This window comes from Coenobita brevimanus, chromosome 63 (genome assembly GCF_032717465.1).
Source record: "Coenobita brevimanus isolate Jiangsu-jjx chromosome 63, ASM3271746v2, whole genome shotgun sequence".
Lineage (NCBI taxonomy): Eukaryota > Metazoa > Arthropoda > Malacostraca > Decapoda > Coenobitidae > Coenobita > Coenobita brevimanus.
Genome location: NC_137016.1, coordinates 10,615,110 through 10,639,142, shown reverse-complemented (window position 1 = coordinate 10,639,142; position 24,033 = coordinate 10,615,110).

Sequence of the window (24,033 nt, the reverse complement as noted above, 5' to 3'; positions counted from 1 at the left end):
CGTAGACCTGGGCAGGGGCTTGAAGTGGGGTTTGCCTGAAGGCATGCCCAGTAGTACGCAGAGGGGGAGAGGATGCCCATCCCCCCCCCCCGGTGTACTACTGGGCATGCCTTCAGGCAAACCCCACTTCAAGCCTCTGCCCAGGAGTATGCATGCTTACTCCTGGGCACTTTTTTTTTTTTTTTTCGACATAAATCTGCATTTCGAAAACGACTCACTGATCATGTCGCGTACGAACGTCAGGCTTATGTAAATAACGATGGGTCAAAATATTTATAACAAATACTTTCTCCCTTATTCATGGTCACTGGGCTACAGCAGCATAAAGTACATCACATACTCAACAACCAACTTTATTTTCACTGTAGTTTGCAGTTAATCGTTTATCGCGCCATTAACTGCTTAGGGGCTCGGAGCTGGACTATTTTGTTCACACATTGAAAGCAGAGTGATTAGTCGCCCGACCCTGAGTGCCATATGTGAACAACAGGCATTTAAAATCTATATAAACCACATCTGTCTGGAGCACCTTAACCCACTGAACCACCAGGCGTCCACTTGGTGCTATGATTATCACCCAGCGAACTAAATTGTCTCCTAGGCTTCAGGAAACCAACTGGCTTGTCACTCTTTGCAGAATCACATGAAGGTAGCACTACATCAAGTGAGTGGACGGCGAGTACCCCCCCCCAAAAAAAAAAAAAAAAAAAACATTCTTTAACAAATGTCACTTGAATATTACAAAATTATTAACGCGGTGACAGAAAATCATAAATTACAATACCCTTTCCGAGGTACAGAAGGCCAAGACGAGGCATTCGTAGTTCAGAATATCTACACAAGGTGACGGCCAACGCCCACTGTGGTATCGCACGATGCAAACACTGCCACACCACCCCAGCGCCTTCAAGCAGGCTACCAGTTTTAACATTTATCCCTGCTGACACTTGACAAAATTATTCATACCATGAGAGCTATTTAAACTGAAAGGATTACATACAGCCTTCATTAACTTCTTCTCTACTATGTGGCTCTCATAAAGTGAATATAATCGTCTGGAAGCAGCAGAAACAATCAAACAAAAAAAGATATAGACGTCCACACCAGAAATTGTGGAACGTATTCCCGCGAGCAAGTCTGCTGATGCTGTTATTTTAGCTTCCCAACAATGTGTGCAGGTCCGCTGTACCATCAGTGACTGTCAAGGTAACCCAGTTTCAGGGCTCAAGTGGTCGCTTTTTTACTTTCTTTTTTCGGCAGTATGGTAGCAGTTTGTGAGAAGTTCTTAAGTAACACCAATTACATTTTGCTAAACTTGCCAACGATGGGTGTAAATTCGCTGTAACTTTAACAGTCTCCAACACAACCCAGTTTGGTGTTGTGCCCTGCTACCTGCTACATCCTGTTACTAACCAGATGCCACCCACCACCCACACAACTACGTACAACATACAAGTACACAAGTACATAGTAGTCTCACTGGCTGGCTGGGACAATAAACTCCATCACAGCACTGAAGGGGTTAAGGGACTTGTACCGATGAACACAGCACCTGATACTCAGCCATACTGGCGATGTACACCACCACGCGACCGCTTAACAATCAGACAAAAAACAAACACAAAATCTACATACATACATCCAGGTTGGTTCGTATATCGAGCTTCTTCACCGTTTACTTGGTGAATTGTTGTGTGTGCGGGGACGACTAAGTCTACCTTAAAACTATCTACCCTGCATCATTTTCTACTTCTCATAACCTTCTTCCTGTTGTATGGTGTCTGACTTTTTCCATCCAGTGATTGCACGTTTAATAAGTAATTTCATGAGGCAGCCAAAATATCCATGCATAACAGACTCAGTCGTTCTCGCATCACACAAGATATATCCAGGTGAGGCAGCCAGAGTCACCCTGTATATCTAGTCTTAATCTGGATGAAGGAAAACGGTGTCCGGGTGTTAATAATAATAATAATCTATCTATCTATCTATTGCCAGACGCCTCAATCCCATTTGGGGTGGCCACAAACAAATCGCCTCCAAGTCGCCCTGTCCCCCGCCATTTCACTGCCCTGCTCCCAACTCACACCCCCATCTCTCATATACCTCTCCACCTCAGTGTGTTCCTCATAACGCTTCCTATCACATCCACATCCACACCACAACGCTCCTTTATATCCTCATTCGTCAGCCTGTCTCTCCACGTGACTCCACAGGCTCCTCTTAAATAACTCATTTCCACTGCTGTCACTTTTGACTTGTGTCCTTCCAACAATGTCCAAGCTTCACTTCCGTACATTAGGGTTGGTATCACAATAGTGTCATGTAGTAACTTTTTCACTTTCATGCTCACTTCCCTGTTTCTTATCACTGCTTTCAAAGAACCAGCAACCTTTCTTCCCTGCTGTACCCTTTCAAGCACTTCACCCTCCAAACCTCCATCCTTACTCATCACACTACCCAAGTACTTAAACGTACTCACATTTTCCAATTCCTCACCATCCAACCTCGCTGTACATTCACTGATTTCACCTCTCTCAAAGACCATCACTTTACTCTTCCCTACATTCACCTTTAGATTCCGTTTCTTACACACTCTCTCAAACTCATCCACCAAGCCTTGCAGCTCCCCTTCGTCTTATCTTAACAACACAGTATCATCTGCAAACAACAGTACAGGGAGTTTCCGAACACTATCCTCTCTCACCAGGCCCACTCCAACATCCACAACCCTGCCTTGTACCTCTTTTATTACCCCATCCATATACAGATTGAATAACCATGGAGACATGACACATCCCTGTTTCAAACCAACTTTCAAAGAGAAAAATTCACTTAGTTCACCATCCACACGCACTGCAGCCTTCGCACCATCGTACATACTCTTCACAGCATTCAACAAATTCCCATCTACTCCATATATTCTTAACACTTTCCACAATCCTTGTCTATCCACCCTGTCATATTCTTTCTCCAAATAATAATAAAAAAAAATAAAAAAAAAAATCGAGCACTGCAGCCTGGGCCAACCAGCTTGCGTCTCCGGCCAACGTCAACATTGAATGCCTTGCAGACGTTTTGCATATCCTGTTGCTTGATGGGAGGGCTGGGATTTGTGAGGGGAATGGGGGTGACAGCTGCAGATGACGGGGAGGGGGTGTCTCTGGGTGGGGGTATCCAGGTGAGAGGAGAAGGTGCAGATAGGAAGGGTGGATGGGTCTATGGTAGGCGACGAAGGCTGACGAATTTATTTGGTTTAGGAACGACCTGTCGTACTGTGGTAGATAATGTTGGCAGTAGCTCACCTCACAATTATCAGAATATCGTACACACAAAAAAAGGGGCTTTAGGTTGCAAAGAATACTGTGAAAAAGACGATATCGTGCAATAAGGGTAACAGTATATTTCACAATGTAAAAATACAAATACAAACATGAAAAGGTGGAAGCATCATTGGAGTAGTTTTCCTCGGCCCTACGCGTTATGAGTTGTTACAGAGGCCAAACTGTGTCATATTGGAGCCATATTACCGTCTGCCGTCATGGTCCAGGCTTCACTGTGCACCACCATAACACCTTCACACCAAGGACCGCATATGTAGTGTATCTGAACCTTGTTTTTTTTGACACTCTTACTCAACTTAGACTTTTCTATCTGGTATGGTTTAATTGTCTTCAATAATCACTCGAGTCTGAACTTTGTTTCTACAATATTCGTGGTAACTCTGGACGATTTTACTTAATGCATGAAAGCTCCTTTGTACTGCAGGGGCACATGAAGGCTCTCGGAGTCTCTCTGATCCCTAAAGTTTGGATAGTCTCTGGTAAGTTGAACAAAATGGTCTCGAGAAAGCACGAGTAAACTGGATAACATGTCTTCCAGTTGAGAGGGTTAATTCTCTCACGAACAAGGGCCTCTCCTAAGCTGAATGAAATCTTTCGGAGAGAGGAATAAATACAGTACAGAAGATGTCCTCGTATCTATGTGGTTAAGCGGAGAAAAATAAGATATATTTAAGATTAACTCTGGCACAAGTATCGTGTGTGTGTGTGTGTGTGTGTGTGTGTGTGTGTGTGTGTGTGTGTGTGTGTGTGTGTGTGTGTGTGTTATGGGTGGAGTATGAGCCTGGCAGTGTCCCCTGGATGGCTTCTCAGTAAACATTCCCAGCACGAGTTGGCCACCACTCCATCTCAAGACGAGGACAAACCTAGAAAATTAGTTCTTAAGGTAAACACGAAGGACACAAGGCTGCAGGCCTACAAAAACTGTCCCTGCCAAAGAAAACTGAGTAACGACAATATTAAATTCACGAGTCGTTTATTTGGAGATGCATTTAAAGACTGGCGGGCAAAGGGAACGGGAATGAAAGATTGAAAAAAGACAGTACCAGAGTTGATCCGCTGAAGAGATGAAAGGCTGACACTATCGGTTAAATTCTGCATGACAGAGTTGGAGACAAAGGGCCTGACAGTGTGTCGAGAGACGGTATTGCATTCCCGCAGTAATGGGAATGGAATGGAGAGTTTAGATGAATAGTGGTCAGAATGACACTTGTAGGAGAGAAATATGCAGCATTTTGTAAGAGAGAGAGAGAGAGAGAGAGAGAGAGAGAGAGAGAGAGAGAGAGAGAGAGAGAGAGAGAGAGAGAGAAGATTATAGACAGTCATAAGGCTCTGCAAAAACAGGCATTCTTCAGCTTCTTGTGTCTGTGAATGTGAGCAGCATGGGGCTTTGGCCATGGTTTGCCTGAACGACACGGGTACCAATATAAACATGCCTCACTCAAAACTGAACTTATAAGTGGTATTGTTGGGAAGCCTGTCAAGTCTGTGTACCACATATGCTAACACTGTAAGATTGACAGGTGTCCCCTAACTACTAATCATTCTTTACACCTTTATGCCAGCACAGGAGTGGGGTGTGTGGGAGAGGGGGCGTTTGTCCGTGCTCCACAGTCCCATCTTCCATTTCAGTCCTTTCCATTCTCATCCCAGTTAACTCCAGCAACTGCTCTCATCACCATTATGCTCCATCTACCCTTCCATTTCCCCTTCCATCCAATCCCCATCATTACCCTTTCAGTACGATGAGTGTCTTTTGTAAGTCTTCCTTTTTTTTTTTTTTTTTTTTTTTTAGCTTCTCCTTGCAGTTACCAGACGATTTTATTCACCTTAGGAGAATACCTTAACACTGAAGGTGCTAATATAGGCTTTATCAATTTCCCTCAGGTCCAAAAATCTGCCCTGAGCAACAGACAATAATATTATAAGAAGGTTGAAATAATTAGACGAGAAGTGAATGGATGAAAACAGTGAAGGGAATAATGAAAACAAAGGAAAAGAGGTTGAGGAAAGGTGGAAGAGAGTGTGACAGAAAAATAAACACTTGGCAAAACAGTGGGACCACAAGAAAGAAATCAAAACAAGGATAGATGAAAGGAAAACTACGTAAACAAAAAGTATGTAACAAAGCATGAAAAGCTCGAGTTACAGCTGGCAAAAAGAAATCCAAAACAAAACCACTAAATAGCAACATGAAAGAAAAAAGACTAAGAAAAGGTCATATGAATGAGGCGGGAAAGAGATTAAGAAAAAAAAAAAAAAAGGGGGGGGGGAGGAGACATCGTGAGCGAAGTTTTGCAAGTCAGTGGGCTCCCTTGCATAAAAAAAATATCATGCACACCTGGCTTCCCCACCACACTTCACCACATACCTTCTGCCCCTCACCATCCTCACTACTTTTACTCTCTCTTCACCACACTACCTCTCTCATCACGTCTTTCTTACCTCACCACTCGTTGCCAATTAATTCTCTCTCTTCATGGAGTCCTTGTCCCCTCACCACCCGCACCACTTCTATTCCCTCCTCAGGCCCCTTAACCCACCTCTCTACCTGTCTCCAGAGTCCTTCATTCTTATCTTCTATCATTATCTCTACTCATCAGTTTTTCATGCAGCATTACCCCTATCTTTCCCCATTATCATTCCCTCTTGACCACCCTTATCCCACCTCAACGCTATTCTTCATAGTCTCTCTCTCTCTCTCTCTCTCTCTCTCTCTCTCTCTCTCTCTCTCTCTCCATTCGCAGTAGTTTTCTTTTTGTATGATATTCATCCATGCAAAGTTTTAACTTTTTCCCTCTATTTTGTCTTTATTGGAGGATTTGTTGCTTCCAGTACGGATATTTTTTTAATACATAATGTTTTCTTACTTTTCTTTTTCTATTTTCATTTACGAACATAGTGTCCATAGTTTTTGCATAAGCCAGATTCCCTGTATTTGTTGAAGATATTTTTTCGTCTCAGTACGTTTTATTCCTGATCTATTTCTTCTTTTATATTAAATAAGATTTACTGATCAAACTGGCCACACACTACTTATCGACGCATTCATTTTAGAACCATTATCCTCACCTCTCAGGAATCACCAGGTGTGAGGCGGTGAGGCTCTTTTTAATGTTCCATTTTAGTTCACAGCTATTCTGAGAGCTAAAATCAGAGGCAGGAGACTGATGCTTTGTAAAATATTCCTCTTTAGCTTGAATTCCCTTTTTTTATATATACTGTAAGCACTAATTCTCAATGCTTTTCGTTTATCTGTTTTAGATACGGTGAAGATTAATACCCTCACCCCCCCCTCTCTCTCTCTCTCTCTCCTTCTCTCTCTCTCTTTCTTCTTCTTCTTCTTCTTCTTCTTCTTCACTGCTGTCATGTATTCGTTTCTTCCCCACACACCAGTCTTTGTGAACCATCTATTTTTGTCCCTCAATAATAAGCTTCGTCTATTTGTCAAATTCTTTTCCTCCGTGACATCGTCTAGAACGCGGGCTAGGCAAGGTTTCGAGGAAGGCAGACAAAAGACGACATCCTGAGAGACACTGTTATGGCCGAAAGATTTTTCGATAGCCTAAAGAATTTATGATGGCTGAGAGATACAGTATTACATATTACTGACATTAAGATGGCTGTGAGAAATAGTTTACGATTCCTAATTCTTGGAGAATTTCCGATAGCTAATAGATTTTACGACAGCTGACAAACTTTACGATAGTTGAGAGCCACTGAGACAGCTGAGTGGCATTAAGAAAGGTGGGAGACTTCCTGATATGTAACAGATATTAAGACATCTAAAACCTTAATTACATAATGACAGCCCCTTCATACGTCAGTGTGGGTACGGACACACCTCCATGCATTAGTGTTACGGATGCAGAATTGTTATCAGCATCATCACCACTGAATTCATCATCATCAACATCATAAACAAGGATGGGGGCCAGAAAGAGAAAATAAAACAAACATCAAATACACAACAGGGACCAAAATAAAATCATTCGTTTCGACATCAGGTTTCCCCAGGATTACAGTAACACACAGTCCTCCAGTCAGCAAAAAGAATATCCAAAAAGTTGGGTCGGAACGATTAATTTCTGTGTAAGCATTTTTTTTTTTTTTTTTTTCATCTCGACATGCCTCGCTTATGTGACTACGACGTTTATCTCTAAGCACATCAGTGCTGTGAAGCTAGTCCTTATATCACCCATACAGTGCAACTCAAAGCACCAGATGTCATACACTTGCTGATGTGATGGGTTATTTTCACATGTGTCCGTCGCTGAGGTGTACATTATTTAAAACAAAGACTCCACATATATCCCATTGGATCCCAGGGGTGCTGGTCGAGGCATGGCACTGGGAGGGCACTAGGCGTACCGCCCTCCGCCTATCGGCTCATAGTCGCGAAGCTCATAGGTCCCTACCCGGGGGTTCCCTACTTTAAAAAAACCCTGAAAAATCCCAGTTCTGTCCAATACTCTGGACACTGGGCTCCAACCAGTGACAACAACAGCGGCATACAGACAACACCAGTGACACCAGTGGCATACACACCACATCAGTGACAACAACAGCGGCATACACACCACACCGGTGACACCAGTGGCATACACACCACATCAGTGACAACAACAGCGGCATACACACCACACCGGTGACACCAGTGGCATACACACCACATCAGTGACAACAACAGCGGCATACACACCACACCGGTGACACCAGTGGCATACACACCACATCAGTGACAACAACAGCGGCATACAGACAACACCGGTGACACCAGTGGCATACACACCACATCAGTGACAACAACAGCGGCATACACACCACACCGGTGACAACAACAGTGGCATACACACCACACCAGTGACAACAACAGCGGCAAACACCACACCAGTGACAACAACAGTGGCATACACACCACACCAGTGACAACAACAGTGGCATACAGACCACATCAGTGACAACAACAGCGGCATACACACCACACCAGTGACAACAACAGTGGCATACAGACCACATCATTGAAACAACAGTGGCATACACACCACACCAATGACAACAACAGCGGCACACACACCACACCAGTGACAACAACAACGGTATTCACACCACATCAGTGACAACAACAGCGGCATACACACCACACCAGTGACAACAACAGCGGCATACACACCACACCAGTGACAACAACAGCGGCATACACACCACACCAGTGACAACAACAGTGGCATACACACCACACCAGTGACAACAACAGCGGCATACACACCACACCAGTGACAACAACAGCGGCATACACACCACTCCAGTGACAACAACAGTGGCATACACACCACACCAGTGACAACAACAGCGGTATTCACACCACATCAGTGACAACAACAGTGGCATACACACCACACCAGTGACAACAACAGTGGCATACACACCACACCAGTGACAACAGCAACAGCGGCATACAGATCACACCAGTGACAACAACAGCGGCATACACACCACACCAGTGACAATAACAGTGGCATACACACCACACCAGTGACAACAACAGCGGCATACACACCACACCAGTGACAACAGCAACAGCGGCATACAGACCACACCAGTGACAACAACAGCGGCATACACACTACACCAGTGACAATAACAGTGGGATACACACCACACCAGTGACAACAACAGCGGCATACACACCACACCAGTGACAACAACAGCGGCATACAGACCACACCAGTGACAACAACAGCGGCATACACACCACACCAGTGACAACAACAGCGGCATACACATCACACCAGTGACAACAACAGTGGCATACACACCACACCGGTGACAACAACAGTGGCATACACACCACACCAGTGACAACAGCGGCATACACACCACACCAGTGACAACATCAGCGGCATACACACCACACCAGTGACAACAGCGGCATACACACCACACCAGTGACAACAACAGCGGCATACACACCACACCAGTGACAACAACAGTGGCATACACACCACACAAAGCTGATACTACTATCCTAGCACACTGACAACCATATATCACTAAAGGTAACAGTATCACTAGATTATCACTTCCATACAACACCAATACCGTTACCATCACCAATATTACTATCACCACCACTACCATCAACCCTATGATTACCACTCACAATAAAATTACCGCTCCAGTACCATTACCACCACAACTACCATTCCCGAGGTCACTACTATTAACTTTACCATGACCACAACCTCTCTCACCAGCACCAATCACCATCTCTATATAAGTCACTATCAGTATCACTAAGCAACCACAACCATACCACCACCATTCCTACCATCACTCCTACCACTGCCTCCACCCCCACCCCTATCACTAACCCTTTCATTTTTGCACCACTACTTCTATCCCACCATAACCACTACCACCTTTATTACTACCACTACCATGACCACCAATTCTACCACTACCACCACCAATAACTTCACAATTACCCCTCCTACCACCAATACCACAATCCTCTACCACCATCACCACCCATAACCGATCCCACTCCCACTATCATTCCCACTACCATCACTGTCACCACCAAATACCACTACTACCACAACCATCACAACCAGACCCACTCCCAATACCAGCACAACCAATACCACCACTGCAATCTCTATCAATATCATGGAATACAAAGGCAAAAGCAATAAATCTCTCAAAAAATATATATCAAAATAGAGCTAAAAATACACGAAAATGGCACTGGGCAAACACGCACCAGAATCCACGATGAAAATTCAATATAGCCTAAAAACTGACGGGTAAAAATATCAGAAACGAAATGCATAATACACTGACGGTAAAACAAGATTAAACTAGAACACCTTATTTTCAAACTGACTTTTTCTTTTTATGTGTCCGACTCTGGGCATAAAGATTCACAGCCCTTTCCCAAGGCCCAGTAGTCGTCCTACATACCATACATCTCCACATGTCATCACTATGGGGCTAACACCTACCGTCCATATTGAATACATAATAGGGTTGTCTCATATAGGATCGGTGTACTGGTATTAGCGTGGGTATTTTTACAACATGTCGGCCGGTCTTCTGGTACATAAGTAAAGTTTTTCTTTAATGAAATTCATATCTTTAAACTGTTCCCTGCCCCAACCGGAATTCGAACTTGCCCCTAAAGTGATGCAGCGTTAAGTATCACTCGTATTTGACCACTCTGCTGTGTCTACAATGCTGAGAGTATTAGGATTTCAGCTCTTCTATACGGCTTTATGTATAGTTTTATCTTTATTCCCAAACTGCTCTCTCTCTCTCTCTCTCTCTGTCTCTCTCTCTCTCTCTCACTCTCTCACACACACACACACACACACACACACACACACACACACACAAACATTGTGTACGTCGATGGTCCTCCTATTTCTAAAGTGCTCAGTGTACAGTCGCCAAACTTTCCGCCTGGGCCACCTAGCCGCGAGAGGTGGGTAAAGGGTGCTGGCAACAGTGTAATGTTTGTTCGTGTGTACATGCTCGACGAAAGTTCGGATCATCAGCTCTCGTCTTCCGTACTGAACCTCAGTCAGAGTTCATCCCAATATTCAGTCTACAATTTTAGCCGATAGAATTTGAAAGGAACTTCTTGAAAGTACTGGATAATGCGAATACTGAAAACAATAAGGAAAATAACCTAAAAGACCGCATCTTTACATATATTACGTAACTATAAACATATTCTTTTTTATTATTACATGACAACCCATGGCTAAAAATTGTCTACTGAATATTGGGGGGGAAGAACCGTCGTGTGACCGGCCCTTACGCTATAAAAATAGATACCGGTGTCTGTTCGCATTTGGCCAGTCCTGGGCCGGTCACGATTACACCTATTGAAATACCATTCTTGATCTGAGACATGATTAGATAAGTGAGGTCATTAATCGTTACAGGATTACTCATTGAGCGGATATTAATTTAAGCTAAGTAGGAGAAATAAGGAACTGTTGACGTCGGAGGCTGAAACTCGTTCGTTAAGGCTGCCTTGAGTCAGTTAGTCATGAGTCGACGGGCGCTAAAGCGCCTAGGTTCGTGGGATTTAAAAAAATAAAATCAGTGTTACAGCCTGTAATGATAATTTTATGTTCTTTATGTTGCATTTACCAATCACATAAGTAATATCACAGGCAATAGTAATATAAATGTTCCAACAATTCATGAATCAATAGCAATTGTGCTTAAAATGACTGGAAGCTTTTGCATACTGTGATGGAGAGGTGGTGTCTTCATCTTGCTGTAATGTGAGATAATGTTCTGTGAATAATCGATGAGCGTATAAATGTGTGACTTCACACATAAGCGGTACCGCTCACAATCAATTTTCCTTCTAATGTGTAATTCAGCCATTCGTTAGATGAATGGACTACAATGGTGTGCTGTAATGACCATAGTCATATGAAATATGATACGGTAAGTCATTATCATAGCTGATGTAATAGCCTCTTCGACAAGAGTATGCATAAACTCTTTGCCTGTTGAGGTGACAGTATTTTAGCCTCCTACCTCTTCGTGGTGCACCACAGAACACATAAAAACACTTACTTGAAGTACTACCAACGAGGATGTAAGCAACCGTTAACAGTGTCTGAACATCATCCTAATGTTTATTGGTCCGTGTCATTCATGATGTGAATGACAGGTAATCTTACTTGTAACTGGACGCGATGTTATGTAAATGCATTCCTCTTCAACCTGTACTGATAATGGTATCAAGCGATAACCCTATGATATGGAATTACTGATATAAGGAGAGAGAGAGAGAGAGAGAGAGAGAGAGAGAGAGAGAGAGAGAGAGAGAGAGAGAGAGAGAGAGAGAGAGAGAGGCTTGGAGCGATTCAAGTATTTAGTGCATTAACATGTTATAGAAAATAAAATGTTTAGTATTGTTAAGAATGCAAATATTTAGTAGAATGCTAATGGATCTCAAAAACTAGTTCGGCAAGTATTATCACTAGCGGTATGAATAACGTAACCCCCCCCCCCCCGTCCGGCGCCTACCCTGGCATTCACCATGCCAAGCTTCCATCTTAAGCAGCTCTCCCACCGGCTCCACCAGTTGCAGGAAACTTGTTGCATGGAATTGTTGCGTGTCACAGGTTGCACGGACTAAGGCCAAATAAGATAGTATATGTTATTGTACTATATATAAAGGTAAATATTTATACCATAATATACAGTATATATAGTACCTCCTTATAAAATTAATATAGTCTTATTTAATTGGCCTTGCTCTGCGCCACCTGTGGCACACAAAAGTTTCCCGTGCGACCAGTTTCATGCAACTGGCTGAGCTGATGGGAGAGCCGCCTTACTCCTGAGACATTTTTCTCCCCAGCCAACTCTGTACCCAGCTATTTATGGGATGAACTCTGACTCTGACTGAGGTTCACTACGGACGAAGAGAGTTGATGATCCGAACTTTCGTCGAGCATGTACACACGAACAAACATATACACTGTTGCCAGCAACCGTTGCCCACCTCTCGCGGCTAGATGGCCCAGGTGGAAAGTTTGGCGACTGTACACTACACTTTAATGTTACTATGTTGGGACCTTCTCTACTTTTAAACTGCTGATGGACTGGATTTTCTCTGTTTCCAAACTCTTGGGAGTATTCAGATGCTCTTGCTGCCTCAAAACTGCTGTGTACACCGGGAAGATTTTGCTTCCTAACTGCTGTGTGCATTGAGGTCATTGTACTTCGAAACGCAGACCTCTCCATTTCCTGTTTTCCAGCTTCTTGGTTATATCCGTCCTATTTATTATAGTGGAAATGGATATAAAATGATATTGCACCTCCGTAGCACACCACGGAGCTTCCTCTCATAGATAAGTGGGGTGGAACGAGTCGTGAGGTGAATGATATGAGAATAAATTATCACAGATCATCTTACTCCATCACCGCTCCTTCAATCCACAGGCGTCTTCTTCTTCTTCTTCTTCTTTTTTTTTCTGTTCTTGATACCCCCAGGTGACATCATCCACCTTAAGAGAGACGTCAAACCTGAGGGATCGGATATAACCTTCGTCGCTGCTTTAGTACTGTGGCGATGTCCTAGGGTGAATAACATCATTTGGAAATACGATCACGAAAAACAAAACCTCTCGGATTGAAGGATTTAACGATGCCATTTCCCTTACATCGCAACCATCTGTCTTAAATACGAACTATTACAAAATGACAAGCACACAGACGAACAAAACGACGGCGCAAACATAACGTTCATGCTATTATTATTATTATTATTATTATTATTATTATTATATTAACAACAACTTTCTGTCTGGCAACTACTGTCACTTCAATCAGTGTCCGTAACATCATCACACGAATATCAAAAGCAAATATGTCGTTTCAACAGCATACATTCATACATCAAAATCATTACACCTAGTCAGCCACATCAGTAATAACACTCAGTACCGTTACGATACACGACCAACTAATCAGCCAACCAACCAACCAGTCAGTGAAGCAACCAACCAACCAGTGAACCGATCAACCAACGAACCAACCAACCAATCAGTGAACCAGTCAACCAATTAAGCGATCAGTAAACCAACAAACCAACATACCAGCCAGCCAACCAGACCCCCAACCAATACCCATCCATTTAACGAATGATCTAACCAACCAAAATTCAGCTAACCAACTAATCAACCAACCAACTAATCAGTTAACCGATCAATCAACCACCCAACTACCCATCTAACAACTCAAGCAGCCAACCAACCAACTGAATAATCTGTCCGTCACCACAACCCGTCTTAAAGACTCAATAAATACTAAGGCCGCCACAGTCATAACCACAACCATCACCACACATACTTCACAACAACATCCGCCTTCAACCCCTTCAGCCCGAGGATGTCATTATTATCCTTTACTGCTGCTACCAGTCGATTTTCTTCAGCTTGAGAGGGAAGCCAAAATATGAAGGGGTTAATGAAGGCATTCTCTCACCACTCCGGTTCCAAAAGTCTCTCCTCAGCTGAATAAACTCGTCTGGAGATGGCAGGAAGAAGGAATTGAAAAGATGTCATCGTATTGAAGGTGTAAAACCAGACATGAATATAACCAATAACCAAAGCCACCATACCACGAAACTGTTATAAGAACCAGCTGAATACTAACCACATTTATTACATCCATCATCTCATCACCTAACGCTTTCACAGTACCAACAAAATCATCATAATCATCATTTGAAAACTCTTTTCCATTTACCAGGGGATGGTTGAGATATAGAAACTAGTACAGGAGAGTGAATTATTAATAGTGCTCCCAAAAATGGACCAGACATCCATTCAGTCTTCACTCAAGCCTTCAGAATAATTGGCTCTACTTCAAAGACGAAACGATCCATTACAACCACTACCCCCCTTTACTTCCATTACCATTATCATCACATCATCATCTTCACCTTCTATTCCTATCAACAGTCATCACAGGCACCGTCATTCAGTTGTTTTTTCATCACATCAAAAAAATCCCAGTTTGCGCTCCCACCAGTGTCATCAGTTAAGTACTTCAGCACGAGGACGTCATATTTATTCTGCTTTACGACACAGTTATCTTCAGCTGAGGAGAGGACCCAAGCGGAAAGAAGTTCAGGAAGGAACTATTGTAACACCACTTGTTTGTGGGTCTCTCTGGGCTGAATGAGATCGTTCGGAGGCTGCAGAGAGATAATGGAAAGGACGTCATCGCAGGCAAGGCGTTAATCCCTTTATTCTCGTCGCACACCAAAGGTTCACGTCATCAACAATGCCTACTCATCATAATCATCATTATCATCATCATCATCATCATCATCATCATCATCACCATAATCATCATCATCATAATCATCATCATCATCACCATTATCATAACAACCCCCACCGTTATAACCGGAGACACGATTTTCTGTCCATGTACCATCACTGTTACAACTCAACCACGATGCTTTTTTATTTTCATGATCATAATCACAACTAATAGAAATACAGTAAGCACCACAACCAAATTCTACCACGGCTCAGTCGGTAGAGAGATGGCCTGCAGCCCTACCGGACCGAGGTTCAAATCCCCGCTGGGGCAGGGAACAGTTTAAGGATTTGAATGTCATTAAATCAGACATTACTTATCTACCAGAAGACCCGCCGACATGTCGTAAAAATACCCCCGCTAATACCAATACACCAGTCCTGTATGAGACAGCCCTAGCATGTATTCAATATGGACAGTGGGTGTTAGCACAGAAGTGGTGACTTGTAGAGGTGTATGGTATGTAGGAGGACTACTGGGCCTTGGAAGCAGGCTGTGAAGCCTTTGCCCAGATTCGGACACATAATAAAAAATAAATAAATAAATAACCATCAACAAGACCGTCAGCAAACTCTAGAAATATTACCATGAAAGGCTAAATGCCGAGCCAAACCCACCACAGTCCCATCCACAACCACTACCATCCCATCTATCTATCTATAGCCGGACGCCCTAATGCTGCAAAGGGTGGCCATCCTAATTACTAATATCCCCCTCCACAGCCACCACAATCTCCACCACAATAATCACCATCACAATCATAAATATCCCCCTCCACAGCCACCACAATACTATCACCATCCTAATCACCAATATCCCCCTCTATAGCCACCACAATCCCCACCACAACAATCACCATCCTAATCAATAATATCCCCCTCCACAGCCACCACAATCACCACCACAATAACCACCATCCAAATCACCAATATCTCCCTCCATAGGCGCCACAATACCCACCACAACAACATCCTAATCACTAATATCCCCTGCACAGCCACCACAATCCCCACCACAACATTCACCATCCTAATCACCAATATCCCCTCCACAGCCACCACAATCTCGGCCACAGCTCTCGGCAACGCAAGAGGTCTGGCAACACAGAGCCAATCAAGAATAGGTCTGACTCCTAGAGGGAGAGAGCAGACAGCCTCCTGCCTCGGAATGCTTTTCTTCTTATGTCGAATTCAGGAGGAGGAGGAGGAAGAGGAAAGTTGGAGATGTAAATAAAAAAACAGAATATGATGAAAGGTGGCGGGAAGGTAAAAGAAGTGAAAAGAAGGAGTGAGAATTTAGGAAAGACAGAGGGAGATGGATGAAACCACGATGAAAGAAGGATGTCAAAGAAAGGATGAAAAATGAAGTAGAGACAGAAACAGAAGCACAGGATAGCGAAACAAGGAAAGATGGTAAAATGACAGATGGAAACGAGAAAGATAGGAAAATCAGGGAGACGAAAACTTGATACAAGAGTTTAGGGAAGAGAATGAGGAAGAATAAAAGAAAAAGAGGAGGAGAAGGAGACGAGAGGGATTGAAAGAGAGGAATGACAAGAAGCAAGTGAGGCTGAGCATGAGAAAAGAAGACAAAGAGGGTAAAGAAGGTAGGGATAAAATGAAGGAGAATGAACTGAAAAGAAGGGAAAGACATGGGAAAGGAGTGTGAAGGAAAGGAAAAGCATGAGAAAAGAGTGACATATGAAAAGGGTGAGAAGTGTGAAAAAAAAAAAAAAAAAACAGGATTGGGAGGAACTAGTGAATGTGAGAAGGATAAAAACAAATGAAAGGTGTCACGGGGTTTTTAATAATATGCAATATTAAAGAATAATTATTCAATAATACTGAGAGCAGGACAATGAATTGTCTTGTGAAAATCAAGCAATGATTACTTTATGGCGGCTTACTTCGCCGATTCTCTAAGGACGAGAATTTATAAAGTTTCTCAACAGTACACAGCAGAGACTAATTACTCACAAATGCTGTTTATTAGTACTGTTGTCCTCTGGAGAAAGTGACTCCACCCCTGACAATCAATAACTAATGCTATTAGTGATAACAGATTCTTGCTGATGCATTAACTCCTGGTTGCACAACGGATTTTAAGCTTAATACAAAAGGACTGGCCTAAGTACCAGTTATGAATAGCAAAGCGTTTATGCAAGCTAGGAGCTGCAACTAAAATAAGCTTATGGAGAAATAAAACACGAGTTTACATTACATTAAGCTCAAGAAAAAGAACTGTTAAATTTATTGATTACAAAGAAATAAATTTACGTTACATTTCAAAATGAATTCAAAATAAGGAAATCGCACTCGCTCACTCAAAAGCTAACTTTTAAACCTAGGAAAAAACGAAAAGAAATACTGGTCAGAAAAATGGACAAAGCGGATGACTGGGTGTCGTTACTGAGGAAGGACACTGCACACGCTGAGTCTCTGGAATTCAACGGCGGCGGCGGGAACTTGGAGTCGTTGCTGAGGAAGGACACTGCCACACAAGCTACCTGCTTCCACGGCGCACAAATCTTGATTGACTTCAAATCGCGTGAGAGAGAGCAAGTGTCAAGCCGCACTTGTAACGGCCAGAATGAGCGAGATACGCCCATAACAAAGTACTCAGCGGAGCTGCTAAAGTCGCGCACAGAGACGATCACTTATGACACAGTGAAAATTGTCTTGAAAACATTCCCGATCGGGTGAATACGTGGCGGTTAAACTGAGCGATAAGTACTGGGATTTCATTAGAATTCGCGGTTTCCCAGCAAAGTTAATGTCACGAGTTTATTCAAATACTTAATCGCGCCGACTCGTGACAAAAGGAGAGTGTAGCAAATTAGGTAAGTATAAAAATGGATGAAGTTAGACTGCTGGGATGAAACGCAAAAGAATGGGAAGTGGAGAATGAATATGAATGGAGAATATGTTCTAAAGGTAAATGTGATGCAGTGTTTCTGTGTGTGTGTGTGTGTGTGTGAGAGAGAGAGAGAGAAAGAGAGAGAGAGAGAGAGAGAGAGAGGGGGGGGTAAACAAAGTGGTGTGGCCATTATCTGATTACAAAAGGTCTTCAAAAACATGTTGACAAAATATATCGGGTGGAAGAGGTAGGGGAGGAGGAAGGCTGTGTCGGTGGTGAGGGAGAGGAGAGTTTGGTCCAGATTTATCAAAACTGTTTGACCTGACTTTTCTCTGTGACCTGGACGTTTGATCAACTGTTCATATAGTTTCTTCATCCTTGTCTGATCTTCAGTCCTTCCGTGAAGTTTGGCTTAAATCAATTCGAAACGTTTGATTTACACGGTCGAACTTTTTTTGATCTAGCCCTATGACCCTGACCCCTGACTGTTCTCAAAGTGGAATTATTTCATCCCTGAATTACCCTCAACTGTAGCACCAAGTTGATTTAAATCGAATAAAGACTATGTAAGTTGACCTTGCCAATTGATCCTGATCATTGACCAACTGCTCTCAAAAACAAGTCAACCCAAGTCAACCCTCCTTTCATCAAGTTTCATCAAAGCCAATGTATTTGAATCGTATACAGACAGACACGCAGCCACACACACACCAAAGCAATATACCGCTTTCACTTCGCAAGGGCGGGTGTACAAACAAAATCACAATGAGATGTCAAGCAAAAATTGGGTATATTTTTATTGTTTCCGAGTATGGACGTCACACGGGTAACCCATAATAAATACAAAGTGATACACGCACTAACAAATTGGGTTTAGCTCACCATCATATCTATTTCACTAGAGACAAAAATACAATGCAATAAAAGATTTAAAAATACAGAAACAGAATAGGCAACAACAAAAAAGAACATATTCCATTTCCTGGCCTGTCGTGGCTATGTTGGTCCCCTAAACGATCCAACAGCGACTGTCTGTCTTACTGGCGTCCCTATCAACTCCTTCAGCCACAGGACCTTACATTATTATTATTATTATTATTATTATGGGTGTAGCAGAGAGGAAAAGTTTGAATGTAATGGAGATGAGATGTCTGAGGAGTATGTGTGGAGTGACGCGTATGGATCGAGTGCGAAATGATGAAGGGCGAAGGAGAACTGGAGTTGTTCGGGAGATGGCTGGTAGAGTTGAGCAGAGGGTGTTGCAATGGTTTGGGCATATGGAGAGAATGGATAATGAGCGATTGGTGAAAAAGATAACTAGATCTGATGTGAGAGGTGTAAGACTGAGAGGAAGACCACGAATAGGATGGATGGACAGTGTGAAGAGAGCGCTGGATGCAAGAGGGATGTCTGTTGAGCAAGGAAGAGTGGCTGTGCGTGACAGAAATAAATGGAGAGAAATTGTGAATGAATAAGTGATGACGCAGCCCTGAGGGGATATTCTCCCGCATTTGGTCTGATCAGCTAGTCAGGTCAGGTGCGGGTAAGGGGATGGGTCTGTTATGATGTGGCAGGGGTAAACCAGTTCTGCTGTCGGGCCCTGCTGTGGATGTCACTGCTTGCATTGCGCAGTTGACCCTTGTGCGGTGTGATGCGGTGAGGATCTGTCCGTTCTCCCCTTTGGGGCTAAGATGCGAATGAATGTGTTTGTATGGATGAGTAAATGGAGAGTGAGTCGTCCTGTCTCGGCTACCTCCCTTTCCTTGGGGGAAGCAGCCTAGGTATATAGATAGATAGAGATTATTATTATTATTATTATTATTATTATTATTATTTTGTTGTTGTTGCCACCACACACTTTTGTTCGGCTTAAATGTGACTTTTCCAACATGAGGGGACAGGTGTAGCTTCATTAGCAACTTCACTGAATTTTGTTACATGGACTCTCTTCCCCTTGCAGATCCCCTTCAACCTTCACCTCATTGCAACAGTGCATCATTATTCGTTTTCTGTATATCTCAGGCCGCAGCTTTTCAAAACTGTGTACCTGCATCCTTCCACCATTACAACAGGCACACAGCATCCTTCTGGCAACATACTCTCACCCCTTTTCTGTCCAACTCTCCAATGCAAGCGTAAACCAGTACTCTCAGTCCTTCATTTATGTAACAAGCCAACACTATGTCGTCCTCATTTTGTATAACCAAGACATCCACCTAGCGTCAGAAGGTTGTATTCATTTGAGAGGGAGCACAAGGATGTGTACTGTTATCGTTCACACTTTAACTGTCTTGAACACTCTAATAATTTCTTCTGGCTGAAGACTACCAAAATTAAGCTGAAATTTTATAGCAACAAAATATCCAAATTATACGAGAGAGAGAGAGAGAGAGAGAGAGAGAGAGAGAGAGAGAGAGAGAGAGAGAGAGAGAGAGAGAGAGAGAGAGAGAGAGAGAGAGAGAGACAGACAGACAGACAGACAGACAGACAGAGACAGAGAGACAGAGACAGCAACAGAGAGAGCTTTCTGGAGCAAAACTGAGGGATGTCAACCCCCATCCATAGCCAACGGATCAGACTTCAACCCCTACACATTGCCAAAGCTTCAACACCAAAGTCTCAGAATTTCAAAACTCACCAAACTAACAAATATTCACGACAGAGATCGAGTCCCGCGGTACGACAACATAGGCTGGCGTGTGGTGTAGGGCGTCTGTTTGGCTAATGTAAGATAATCGGTCCGTCAGAAACGCAGAAACTCAGTAAACTCACAATTCACAATTCAGTTACAATACAGTTTCTAGGCCCGGCCCCTGGAACGAGCCGGTAATACATGGAGAGGACACACACGAAAAACCAGCTGAGAAAATGGGAGGAAAAGTGAACAGAAGAAAAGGGAAGAATAATGACCAGATGAGATGAGAGAGAGGATGAGGAACACAGAGCAAGAGGAGAAACACAAGGAAGATAACAGACAGATATCTAAACAGATTGATAAATACACACATACACATATATACCTGAGAGAGAGAGAGAGAGAGAGAGAGAGAGAGAGAGAGAGAGAGAGAGAGAGAGAGAGAGAGAGAGAGAGAGAGAGAGAGAGAGAGAGGAAAAAGGATGGGAAGAAGAGATGGACGGGAGAAAGGTTGGGAAGGAAAAGGTGAGGAAGGGAAGGAAGAGGGAGAAGGGGGGAAGGGAAGAGAGGATGAGACTGAGAGCGATGAGATAGGGCGAAGAGAGAAAAGAAGAGAGGAAGAGAGAGAAAAGAGGCAAATTCTTGTAGTGATGGTGAATGTAAAGGACAGCTGTTCTGTGCATGTCTGGCTGCACGTCACATGGACAGACGGGGGGAGGGGGAGCGATAGGTGGAGAAGGGCTGGTTGGAGAGAGGAGAAAGAGCAGGAGGAGGAGGAGGAGGAAGAGGAAATGAGCAATGGCATGCAGAGAGAGAGAGAGAGAGAGAGAGAGAGAGAGAGAGAGAGATTGGATCATAACAGAATGAGAGCGATGAAGAGGGAGGATAAAGAGAGTGAGGGTGTTAGTAATATTACCAAGATATAATAATTTTAATAGTAAAATTGCCTCAGCCACCCATCCACCCAACATTACCCAACTGTGATAACCTTCGTGTGGCATTTGCTGGAGTGGAGCCTCACATACACTCTTCCTGCACCATGATGTATTTTTTTTTTTAGTGTGTTACTGCCTTCTCCAGACGCTTTAACCACCTCAGGATAAACCCTTGATCTGGACGGGTTTGGCATCGTTTCCATTAATCTTCTACAAGATGTCTCCCATGTGCTGAATTAAACGTCAGGTAAGAACAACAAAAATATATTAAAAATAACACGTCCTCGAGCTAAAGTGGCCCACGTGGAGACTGAACTGGATAATCGCACCTTAGCGTTCCCGCGACGCTATCCACTCAGCCAGGTCATCTACTAAAATTCCTGCTCAACTCTGCTTTGCCTGAAAGTGAGCTGCCCCATCTCGGTGTTTTACGAACGTGCGAGAGAAAAAAAAAATAATAACAGCATATTTGGATGCGTTACGGCACAAGAAAGAGGGTGAGGGTAGGTTCAAAGGAGAGGGTGAGGGTAGGTTCAAAGGAGAGGGTGAGGGTGACAGGGAATAGTGGGATTCGGAGAGAGGAGCGGTGAGGGAGGAGTGAATAAAAGGATGGGGTTGAGGGACACCAGGGTAAAAGGTAAAGGAGAAAACAATAAAAGAAAGTGTGGCGATATGGAGAGTGATGGAGGGGATAAACAGCGGGTGAGGGTGATGGAGGGGATAAACAGCGGGTGAGGGTGATGGAGGGGATAAACAGCGGGTGAGGGTGATGGAGGGGATAAACAGCGGGTGAGGGTGATGGAGGGGATAAACAGCGGGTGAGGGTGATGGAGGGGATAAACAGCGGGTGAGGGTGATGGAGGGGATAAACAGCGGGTGAGGGTGATGGAGGGGATAAACAGCGGGTGAGGGTGATGGAGGGGATAAACAGCGGGTGAGGGTGATGGAGGGGATAAACAGCGGGTGAGGGTGATGGAGGGGATAAACAGCGGGTGAGGGTGATGGAGGGGATAAACAGCGGGTGAGGGTGATGGAGGGGATAAACAGCGGGTGAGGGTGATGGAGGGGATAAACAGCGGGTGAGGGTGATGGAGGGGATAAACAGCGGGTGAGGGTGATGGAGGGGATAAACAGCGGGTGAGGGTGATGGAGGGGATAAACAGCGGGTGAGGGTGATGGAGGGGATAAACAGCGGGTGAGGGTGATGGAGGGGATAAACAGCGGGTGAGGGTGATGGAGGGGATAAACAGCGGGTGAGGGTGATGGAGGGGATAAACAGCGGGTGAGGGTGATGGAGGGGATAAACAGCGGGTGAGGGTGATGGAGGGGATAAACAGCAGGTGAGAGTGATGGAGGGGATAAACAGCGGGTGAGGGTGATGGAGGGGATAAACAGCGGGTGAGAGTGATGGAGGGGATAAACAGCGGGTGAGGGTGATGGAGGGGATAAACAGCGGGTGAGGGTGATGGAGGGGATAAACAGCAGGTGAGGGTGAGGGTGATGGAGGGGATAAACAGCAGGTGAGGGTGAGGGTGATGGAGGGGATAAACAGCAGGTGAGGGTGAGGGTGATGGAGGGGATAAACAGCGGGTGGGAGTGATGGAGGGGATAAACAGCGGGTGAGGGTGATGGAGGGGATAAACAGCGGGTGAGGGTGATGGAGGGGATAAACAGCGGGTGAGGGTGATGGAGGGGATAAACAGCAGGTGAGGGTGAGGGTGATGGAGAGGATAAACAGCAGGTGAGGGTGAGGGTGATGGAGGGGATAAACAGCGGGTGAGGGTGATGGAGGGGATAAACAGCGGGTGAGGGTGATGGAGGGGATAAACAGCGGGTGAGGGTGATGGAGGGGATAAACAGCGGGTGAGGGTGATGGAGGGGATAAACAGCGGGTGAGGGTGATGGAGGGGATAAACAGCGGGTGAGGGTGATGGAGGGGATAAACAGCGGGTGAGGGTGATGGAGGGGATAAACAGCGGGTGAGGGTGATGGAGGGGATAAACAGCGGGTGAGGGTGATGGAGGGGATAAACAGCGGGTGAGGGTGATGGAGGGGATAAACAGCGGGTGAGGGTGATGGAGGGGATAAACAGCGGGTGAGGGTGATGGAGGGGATAAACAGCGGGTGAGGGTGATGGAGGGGATAAACAGCGGGTGAGGGTGATGGAGGGGATAAACAGCGGGTGAGGGTGATGGAGGGGATAAACAGCGGGTGAGGGTGATGGAGGGGATAAACAGCGGGTGAGGGTGATGGAGGGGATAAACAGCGGGTGAGGGTGATGGAGGGGATAAACAGCGGGTGAGGGTGATGGAGGGGATAAACAGCGGGTGAGGGTGATGGAGGGGATAAACAGCGGATGAGGGTGATGGAGGGGATAAACAGCGGGTGAGGGTGATGG